The sequence below is a fragment of the Rosa chinensis genome, chromosome 1 (genome assembly GCF_002994745.2).
Source record: "Rosa chinensis cultivar Old Blush chromosome 1, RchiOBHm-V2, whole genome shotgun sequence".
NCBI lineage: Eukaryota > Viridiplantae > Streptophyta > Magnoliopsida > Rosales > Rosaceae > Rosa > Rosa chinensis.
In genome coordinates, this window is record NC_037088.1 from 21,817,974 (window position 1) to 21,826,703 (window position 8,730).

The 8,730-nt window shown below is 34.8% G+C and overlaps 1 long non-coding RNA gene across 4 annotated transcripts; it reads right to left on the bottom strand.

Annotated features, from left to right (window-relative positions):
- Positions 1-251: 251 nt before the first annotated feature.
- LOC112189406 lies at positions 252-5,321 on the bottom strand. 4 transcript variants are annotated; one of them, XR_002931914.2, is made up of 9 exons: positions 4,928-5,321; positions 4,643-4,722; positions 3,132-3,212; positions 2,072-2,788; positions 1,643-1,964; positions 1,410-1,489; positions 905-945; positions 682-721; positions 252-558 (listed from the first exon to the last, which is right to left on the bottom strand). It is a non-coding gene; the product is annotated as an uncharacterized LOC112189406 (long non-coding RNA). The 4 variants fall into 4 exon arrangements; XR_005805446.1 differs by having other exon boundaries at positions 2,072-2,808; XR_002931913.2 differs by lacking the exon at positions 905-945.
- Between the last annotated feature and the right edge of the window lie 3,409 nt (positions 5,322-8,730).

An 8,730-nucleotide genomic window follows, 5' to 3' on the forward strand; every position in this document is an offset into this window, starting at 1 on the left:
TCACTTATAAGGACGTTCAAAAAACGTCCTCTAATGTTTATAAGGACGCCAGAAAAACGTCATCTAATCTAAAAAAAAACGTCATCTAATGTCTTTAAGGACACTTAAAAAGCGTCCTCTAATGTCTTTAAGGACATTAGAAGAGTGTCCTCTAATGTATATTAGGACACTTTTTAAGTGTCCTTAAATCTGATAAAAGGGTCATCTAATGTATACTAGGACGCTAAAAAAACGTCCTTATATCTATTATAGAACACAAAAAAAAAAAGTCCTTGAAAAAAAAAGAAGACATTTACATACAAATAATCTTTACAATCCCAAAACAAATGTCATTGTATCTATTACTCATTACAATATACTTGACTACAAGCACATTCTAGTAACTAATTCCTAGCTATACCTTCTAATCTTATCTAATCCTAGATGACAATAGTTAACTAAGCTACAATTAAAACCAACTAAATAATTCCTTATTGCATGTTGATATCCTATGTGATCTTAGATGACTATAGAGGCACAAAACTTGGTTTCATCATCTCCAATATCTTCATCCACTACCTGATAGATATAACAAAATGCCAAACATTTAATAGAAATCAGAGGCCCAACTTAATGACACATCTCAAATCTGCTACAATACAACACTGGAAAAAAAAATAGAATGCAAAAGCTTTGACTCACCTTTGATGCAGTTTGAAGAAACATGACAGGGAACAATTACCTGCACCGAAAGGATTTTCAAAAGTAAAAACAATAAGAGATTGTCAGTGAAAAGTTTCTTAGTTAGCATGTATGGTATGTTTAAGGCTTAGCTTACTGCACTACAAGTTGTCAGTGATAAGACCTGCATAATAGATATAACACACACACATAATGAATCAGATACACATATAATGATGCTTACATTTAACCCAGAGCTTTGTACTCCATCATGACTGAAGGACTCTGGACATTATAAATAAAATATATCAGCAATTATTCAGAACTGTCTACCTAGTGCATAGAAATGAACTGTCTAGTTTAAGAGAAATCAAACAAAGTTGGATACAAGCACTAACATCAGCAAATGCAAACCATTTATTAACATGGACAAGCACTAAGCTTAACATCAGTAAATGATCAGTTGCTAATCTTCATATATTCAACATATGCTTGCTTATTATTCTGTACTTACATGATCAACATAAGTGCTGCAATACCTTTTCTTAGAATTCTCAAATGCAATAAAATCATGATCACTATAATTAGTGCATTGTTAGCTTAAGAAACTTTTATGTTAAACATAGGAGATAATCATCTACATGCAGGTCAAGGAAACATACTCATAATGGTGGCATAGTTTCAAAAGCCACAGTCAATTAGTAATGTGCAGACAAATCAGTGTATTGCAAAGAAGAAGGGTAAAATACCTCTCCACCATCATCAAGAACAAAAAACTCGCCATGTTCAAAGGGAGACATGGTACCAGCAACCGTATTCAACTAGAAATCTGCAGATTATTGGCAAATAGAGTAAGGAATAAACTAAAATTAAAGCAAGAGTCTAGTTCTTGATATCATCTATTTGGACCAAAATTTACAAACTTTAATTGAAGAAATAGTAGACTCCTCGCTTTATTAATAAAGATACTGTAAGAGACTACCTTGATTCCGAATTACATTGCATGAGAGAACCCTTATCGCAACATTGGTCTTCATACGCATCCTATCCTACACAGATATATAAAAATGATTGAGAAAAGTTAAATCTGCATGACAGTATGCAAGCAGCACTACTTCTGCAATTGTTATCATCACCATGCTGGATCAAAGAGAGAAGGAGCCAAGGCAGTCACATTCAAGTATTATACTACTCTGCTTTGGTGAATTGAAATTGTAAAAGAAAGATATAGGGTGCTTCCTGGATTTTTGCAAGTTAATACATGCCAGAACAAAAGCCGATGCAAGATATTGACAGACCTCCACCTGACGATCAGGAAAAAGAAAATCCAGAATATAAAAACTATATATATGCTTTTTAAGCTATAGTTAAATGTGATTCAAAATTTCAAAGCAAAGGAGAATGTAGATACCAAAGACGTAGTGATCCAAGCTTTTGTTTGGTGTGTACTCATATATCAGCATCTTTTCTTCCCTCTAACCAGATTCACATGGTGCTGTATTGCAGTAAGTAACCTTGTTTTGAAACTCTTCAAGGCCTTGGTTTGAAGGTTTTGAAAGTCTTTCAATGCTATTTCAAGTCTTTCAAGTCTTTCATAAAGTTTCAATGGCATTTCATTGTTGGCTGGAAGTAACTCCTCCAAGAAAGTTAATAGTTCTAAGAAACTAACATCAGGCCACCCACCCTTTGCTTTCATGTTGTACAATCTCACAAGAGTTGATAACTTTGAAAACTTTACACAACCAGGGTAGATTGGTTTCTCAGCATCAACAAGTAACTGCTCAAACTTTTCTGGATTACTAACTCATGTGCAGCTTGAACCATCTCTACAGTATTGTCTCTAAAATGGTCTTCCTTATAATTGGAGCTCTTCACATTTGTACTACTTGAACTTGGAACATCTTCTCCATGATAATACCAAACATCATAGGTATTAATGATACCAATGCAAAATAGATGATCTTTTATCGTCCTAATTGTACCAGGTTTAACATTCCCACAATCCAAGCACGGACAACGAATCTGGTTAGGATCACTCGCATGACGACTAACAAAATCTAAGAACATATCAACCCCGACCTCATACTCATGTGATCTCCTATCCATTTTGATCCAAGCTCTATCCATTCTAAGACAAGTAATAACAAACTAATTATTAATAATAACAAGACCAACTCTAACTCTTAGTAGTAAGGGGATCCATACATGCTGCAGAGTTATGACTATTTTACTTTTTCATTTGACCAAGTTTTGAATGATTATAATCTATTACATATATATATCAGAAAACAACATATATGAAATAGCAGAAAGTACATTCAAGTAAGGAAAAAATAAGGGATGCAATATCAACTATGTAAAACATATATATATATATATATATATATATTGAATTCCTCTAATATTATTGTTTATATAAGCCAATCAGGTCAACTGTATATATATAGTATATTGAATTAGAATTAGCATACCTTTCCAATCCAATCAAAGTTTGCTCCAGAAAATTTTATGGAAAGATTCTCGTAATCTAAATTCCTCTGAATGCCACCAACCTATTATCATAAGCAACCAGATTAATCATAATCTTAGTCTATTACATTCAAGAACAATAAGGCCATAAACAAGTGTGCAGAACTTATCTATTTACAAAAATAATAGTAAAATTTACATGTATGGAGGTACTTCCTTTTTTGGGCAAAAGCAACTCAAAACCTTCTCTATATATAATAACATGTGTTCTGAAAACTTGATGATTCAAGGGTAGTTAGGAAATCTTCTCGAGCTTGATTCAAATGAGGAGGAATCTCCTCGATGAAGATTCGAGTGAGTAGAAATCTCCTCAAGCTTGATGTAAGTAAGGAGAAAGCTCTTTGAGAAAGATTCAAGTGAGATGAAACCTCCTCGAGAAAAATCCAGATGAGGTGCAATCCCTTCTAGGCTGATCCTAGTAGAAAAGAAAAATCTCTTCAGACCTTATCCTGTTCTATTGGATTCAAAAGAAACTCTTTAAGGAGAAATGTTCTCGAGAGAGATCCGAGAGAGGGGAAATCTTCTCCAGGTTGAAGGAGAAATCTCCTCGAAACAAATCCGAGTGAGGGGAAATCTTCTTGAGGTTGATTCAAATGAGGAGGAATTTCCTCGATATAGATCCTAGTGAGGAGAAATCTCCTAGAGCTTGATTTAAGTAAGGAGAAATCTCTTCGATGAGGCAAGGTATCTAAGATGAGGCAACTGCATGCACCAATCAATACTCACGTTAATAAGGAAACCCGGTGCTGTCACTACAAAAGACTTGCTTCCTCAGTACTTGTTTAGTTTTAGCCAAAAGCTAGCTCAAATTTTTAGTATCGAAATGTGAAGCATGACATTTTGACTTAAAAACACAACAAGACCTGAGAGTGCATTCTTATTTCCCATATTTTCATGAACCTTACTTCTTTAGTCATAGACAACGAACTAGTTGGGCCATTCATAGAGAAAAAAAAAAACAAATTTCAAACTCCATAAGAAATATAAGAGCCAGTACCTTAACCAGGCTTACAACAATAAAAAGAAAAGCATGAAGAAACACTCCTATCTCTTTCAACATACTATTTGGGTCGTCTCGCAGGAGATGCACAGTACATAAAATGAAAGTTTTTCCTGAGTATGTATCCCTAGTCAGAATTTACACCTCAATCAAATTCCAAGAAAGGAACCTATGTAACAAAATAACAAAATTCAAACCTTACACAAAACTCCTTGCTGAATATGTCTACTTTAAATTAAGGAACCCCATTAGAACTGCACAAAATAACAAATTCCTAAACTCTATTCCATAAGATTGCTATTTTATAATTGATATTGAAACTGAAATGTTGTCCTAGAAGCAGTGAAATTTAACACGATGACTGTACATTTTCTAAATGGATCATCTCAAAATAGTAGAAGAAAAGAACATGCCTTTAGCTGCCATATTTCCATGAGAAGAGAAGACACTTACCAAGATGCAATTTCAAAATTGATCGTACAAACTACTTCATCTTTGTAAGCGTGTTCACCAGTTCTTAACAATCAAGTCATCTGTAGATATTAATTGCAGAGTCAATATCAATTCCCAAATAAACAAAACAGTAATGAAATATAACAAAACCTAAAACGAAGATGGAGAAAAGTAAAAACGAACTCAAAATACCCAATCCAAATCATGAATAAATCCAAGAAATAAACAACCCAGAAACAGATTCAAAGCAATTACTTAAACAATAGAAAATTGGGAACTTGGTACCTTACGAGAACTTTGCGTACTCAAAGCGGAGGTAACCCAGAGGCTTGGATAATCGGTGTTCGTATGATCAGAGAGGAAGGTAAGTTTTTTTCTTTTCTGCTCACAAATATGAATGTTAGGTTTGATGAAGTGAATAGGATTAGAGGGAAAATGAATTTGGTATATTGCCATTTGGGTTCAAATCTCAAGTGTTGCAGAGAGAAGATTTGGGGATACTCAAAAATTGTAGAGGGAAACTTAAGATGAACAGGAAAGATTTGGCGCTTTGGCGCTGGGAGGTTTTTGTTTCTTCAATCGGTGTGTGATTTGGGGATAGAAGTAAAAAGTCTTCAAAACTTTTAGAAATGTAGGGGAATCGAACTCTAGACCTCAAGCCTAGTGAGATGTCAGCGTGTTTTGCTCATTTTAAATGTTTTAAGACTCAATCGTTACTTTGTCCTTATACATATATAAGGACGTTGACTTGGGCTCAAGGAGTGAGGGCCTTTGCTTTAATTAAAGGGCAAACAGTGTATCATGTCGTAGTAGACATATAAAGACATTTTTTAATTATGTGTCATTGTAAAAATGAAGCGGGTGTCCTGAATCAAGATTTCTGTAGTAGTGGCATAATTGTAATACGTGGGTATGTCAAGGCCATGATAATTGTATTTGAACTTAACTCTTACTGGACCCAAGGCTTTTGTATGGACTCATTTTTAGAATTAAGGTTGCTACAACATTTATAATTTCCTGACAACAGAACACAAAATCTTTTATCCTAAGCTTGTAGTCTTTGTGATTTACAGTCCAAATGTACTAGTTTCATAGTTTAGTCACTCATTAGTTTGATATTGGATATTCAGTAATTTAGATATTTACTATTATCAATTTAGCCTAAAGTGGTAACATGAGAGAAAGAAGCTAGTGAAAACAACTAGTTACAGGCTAACATTGCAAGCAATATTCCTAGTTCTCTTTCTAAAGCTTTTGCAGCTTTTGCTTCCTCTGGTTTGTGTGCTTTGGTATGTAGCATCTATTTTGTTGGGGACCTAGAATTTACACTTGGTCTGTTGGGTGTAGTATGTTAAGGATGATATGTGATGTATTGGTTATAAAGTTTAGTTTGGCCTTTTCTATAGCAAATTGAAATTGCAAGTTTGCTTTTAGACTGGTGTTCATAATGCAGTGAAGTAGTTTTGCAAAAAAAATTAAAAAAACCAAAAAATAAAGAAATAAATAAATACCTGCTGTTGTGTCTGTGATAATGTATATTACGTTTGGCATGAGATTTTAATATTCTCATATCCCACTCATGCTAGAGTTGTTTTTTAATAGTTCATCTATTGCTCTTGATAGGGAAGGTTGGTTGGTATATAAAGATATTAGGGTTGAAGAAGGTCAGCTGGTGTTGCTGGGCTGAATTAAGCTTGCTTTTCTTAAGGTATGTCTCTTTGTTTCTTCTTTGAACATTACCTTATAAATTGGACTCATGCCTTGTAGTATACTGCTTGTGTTTGTGAGTTATGTGATGTATATATGCCTTGTGGTTTGCTGGTTGTGCTTTTGAGTTATGTGATGTATATATGCCACACATTAATGCTTAGGGATGTTAATTCTATAAATTGTTTATATTTGGACAGTGGGAGATAATATGTTTTATTTTGCTAATAAATGCAAGTTCTTTATGTTTTTTTGGAATATGAAAACATACTTAGAAGCTATTACATCTTATTTGAATTGGCTTCCTTCTTTTAAAGTAGTTGCATTGTGTTGATACATAGGAAAATGCTTTTCTAAGTTGTTTGAACTTGAATATATTTTGTTTTTAGAATGGATAAGTCTTGGATGCATGCTGATAGAAGATCACACGCTTATCAGCTAGGTGTTGAGCAATTCTTAGGTTTGCTGTAGAGAATGCTACTGATGTAAATAATATCAGTTGTCCCTGTGCAAAATGTGGGAGCATAGTTGGGATGTTTTTGACTAGGGTCATAAAAGATCATCTATATTTTAATGGTGTAGATGAGAGTTACAAAGATTGGGTATGGCACGGGGAACCATCTAGGGTAGCGGTGAATGCTAATGAAGAGGTATCCGAAGCCACTGTAAATATGGTAGAAGATGAAGATGCAGCAGATAATATAGGGGAGATCAGGGAGAAAAGGGAGCTAGTGAGGATGAGGAGTTTTTTATAAGTGGTGAGGATGAGCAGTATTCCGTACAATCGAATGATTTCATGAGATTAGTCGAGGATGGAGATAAAGCTTTGTATCCTGGTTGTACCAAGCACACAAAATTAAATGCACTTATACAAACTTTTAACCTTAAAGCAAAACATGCAATGTCTGATGTGTGTTATTCTGACATGTTGATCATGATAGGAATGTTTCTCCCTAAAGGTAATGAGATACCCTAAAAGAAATTCTACCAAAAATTTGGCGGAACTCCCTCTAAAAGTGGACTACCCAAAAACTTATAGAAAGACATTTACACATCTAAAATAATCCACCCTTTATCTTCTGGAGCCACCATGCTCCCTAAATCACAACATCTGTCATTTCACAAACCAATTCTGAACTTAAAATATTAATTTCATGGGTTATCAGAGCAATCTAATGTACAGGCGTACAAAAAGAATAGAATATAAGATAAAGGACCGATACTTTTGTAATGCTGAAGCGATAACAGCTATGCCTCAACCCCATGTACGCTTGACCTCAAGCTAAACTGGCCTGCAAACTGGGCATTTGAAACCGAAGGGCCTAGGGGAAAAGCATTGAAAATCGTTAGAGTGAGTGGACGAAAAATAAATAATTTCAAATGAACAAGTGAAACTTAATGCTTTCCCAAGTTATTCTCTAAAACCTTGCATGCAGTAACAATCTTGAAAACACTCTTAATCACCATCTTTGCTGCAATCTTAATCCCGTAAAATAGAACATCTCGCAATCTCTTAAAATCTCCAATCCCTTCTATGCGTAATCACATTTCAAACATCCTGTTAAATTACTCGTCTCAAATCATATCTCAAAATGGACAATGACTAAAGGGGACTACCGATTTGTCATCTCATGTCACCTGGAGGGGACTGCCGACTAATGACGCATCGAAGGGTACTGCCGACCGGACAAGGAGGTGATGGTTAGAGGGGACTGCCGACTAACCATAGGTAGTTAGAGGGGACTGCCATAGGTTGTTAGAGGGGACTGCCGACTAACTACCTCATGTCATCTAAAGGGGACTGCCGACTAAATGACATATCGGAGGGGATTGCTGACCAGAATATTCTAGAAGGGACTGTCGACCAGAATATTGTCTGGAGGGAACTGCCGCCCAGAATATTACCTGGAAGGGACTGCCGACCAAGTAAAGCATGCATGCGCTAACTTATTTACCTCCTCAATAAACTGGATGATACGCTCAAAGCAAACATATAATTTAACCCTAGAAATATCATTAGTAGTATAAGCAAGTAGGGATCGTTCTATTCCGGGGATTGAGGGTACACCTGTCAATGTAAGACAATTTAAACAATTAAAATAAAAACAAAGTATAATATTCACACATAAACACTATTCACGAATTTAGGGGGGTTTTAGGTTTTTGGTTTTTCGAAAATTAAAAACAAGAATTAAAACTAAGTATAAACAAAAACACAAATACAAGAATGAAATGTAAGAAACAAAGATTAAAACCAAGTTCATGATAGAATTCGAATAAACCCTACATTGTTCTTCCAAGTTATGTGAAAGGAGTTGATCATGTGAAACATTAGAAAGCAAACGATTTCCCATATTTTACTTTCAACGCTAATTAATCTA